At 37.5% G+C, this 2,080-nt stretch overlaps 1 long non-coding RNA gene across 1 annotated transcript in view; it reads right to left on the bottom strand.

Moving 5' to 3' along the window:
• Positions 1 to 883: 883 nt before the first annotated feature.
• Positions 884 to 2,080, bottom strand: part of LOC102008215 — a 28,263-nt gene continuing 27,066 nt past the window's right edge. The window contains exon 3 of the long non-coding RNA XR_260259.2: positions 884 to 1,278. This is a non-coding gene — a long non-coding RNA (uncharacterized LOC102008215). The remainder of the gene's footprint in view (positions 1,279 to 2,080) is intronic.

Genomic DNA, 2,080 nt, shown 5'->3' with positions numbered 1-2,080 from the left:
AGGAGCCTTCTGTAATTTGAGCCTGGTTATATAGGTCTAGAGGCAAAAGTAGGACGTGAGAGTGGGGTCCTGAGGAGTATCAACATTATCATCTTAGTCAACAGTGGGTTAGTTTCTTTAGGTATACTAGGACAGGCCAGCCCCACAGGGAGTGGAGATGGGGATGCCTCCACCACTGTGGGTGGAGAAAGCTCTTCCTCTAGAAAAATAATCTCATTGGAGTCTAGTAGCTCAACATCATCAGCATTGTCAGGAGCCTCCCAAACATCTCGGTCTCAGTGTGTGTGATCCCATTATATTCCAATCAGTGCCCTCACCCTTACTTCAGTTGCGCTTTCAGGCTGAGCATTAAACTTAACACTGTATTTCAGCCAATTGAATTATGAAGGTCTGTGCTTGGATTACTGCAATCTCAGCCCTATGGCTAAAGTAGAGGAGAATCTCTTTCAGGAAGCACTTTGAAAATTTAAATTCTTTATCTGTTTATGGGACTGGGAATTTGAATATTTGAGATGCTTATTTTTCTTTATTAATTTGTACTCACCATTAGAAGACTTTGGATTCCTCATGGGTGTTTTGAGCTCTTTTTTTCAATAATTTGTCCAGAAATGCAATGAGCAATGAGTCAGCATCATTATATTTCCTACTCCGCCAAAAATATTCAAAAATATCATATACGGAGTCACTAAATTCCTTACATCTCACAATGGTGTATCTACAATGTGTTCATGCCAAGGACTATCAATATTCCCCACAGAGGAAGGAGAAACCATGGCACCTTTAGGTATCATCAAATTAGAAAGCCAACTCCAGGAGACATCAAAGCCGCTAAAAATTTTCAATTTTACAATTCTATTTCTGTAAAGCCATTCTTGGTACCAAAATCTGTGTTAGTCAGTGCTTAATAGAGAAATAGATTTAATACAAGTTATACAAATACATATGAATTTACAAGATTGGATTACAATGGCCACCTGAAGAGTCATGTGTGGAAAAGTGCAAAAGTGTGCTGGAGAGCTCAAGGATCTAGTCAAAAGCATGGCTCTCACTACACTATCCTGTGTGAGTCCATAAAAGGAAGCAAGTGTCTGTGATAGAAGTCTGAAGGGGCTGTACCAGAATCCAAAAGATGGCATCCAAGCTGAAGGTGAAGGTTGGAGCTCCTTGAAAGAAACAGAAGTGAGCCTTCCATTCTTGTTTCCTGTTTATTCCATTCAGGAATCAAAACCAAGCCATCCTATTGGTTACTGTCTCTCACACCTAGGCTGGATCTTCTCTCTTTTTTTATTTTAAAAAGAAATAAAACAAAATTTCAAAACAAGATAATAGGAGGGTAACAATGTTTAATACATTATGTATTGTTTTCTTTAAATTAGTTACTCAGAATACAAGATATAGGCATTTAAATGTCCAAACAACATTAGCACAAAACTCTACTTTGAATGAACTAAGAGAAATTAGTGGTATAACTATCTTAACTATCTTGTTTTTCCCTTCTTTCTTTTCTCCTTTTCTCATCCCACTTCTCTTTCCTTTTGAAGTTTCTTTCCATTTTATAATATCTACTGTACATTTTGGATCTTATTCACTGTTTCATCTTCCCACACTAGAGAGAAAATATATTTACACACATGCATCTGGTTTATTTCACTTCTGAGTATGGTCTCAATTTGCATCCATTTACCTATAACAGTCTCCAGCTTATCTTTCTGTATGGCTCAATATTACTCCATTGAATTAAAAACACCACATATTTTTTATTCATTCCTTGGCTGATGAACAATTGTGTTGTTTCCAAGATGTGGCTATTACAAATTCTGCTGCTATAAACATGTGCGCACATATAACACTGTAGTTACGTTTTTAATTCTTCTGGGAAGATAACTGGAAGGGGAATAGCTGAGACACCCAATCACAGTTTTTTTGAAGAATATCCACACCGATTTCCACAGTGGTTACACCTGTCTACACTCTGATGAACAGTGGAGAACAGTTCGTTTTTCCCGCAATTCCTCCAGCATTTATTATGGGTGGATTTCTTGATGATAGCCATTTTCTTGCTGGAGAGAGATGAAATCTC

The sequence above is a fragment of the Chinchilla lanigera genome, unplaced genomic scaffold (genome assembly GCF_000276665.1).
Source record: "Chinchilla lanigera isolate Chin_1 unplaced genomic scaffold, ChiLan1.0 scaffold00014, whole genome shotgun sequence".
NCBI lineage: Eukaryota > Metazoa > Chordata > Mammalia > Rodentia > Chinchillidae > Chinchilla > Chinchilla lanigera.
This window is presented reverse-complemented; position numbering and strand designations above follow the sequence as displayed.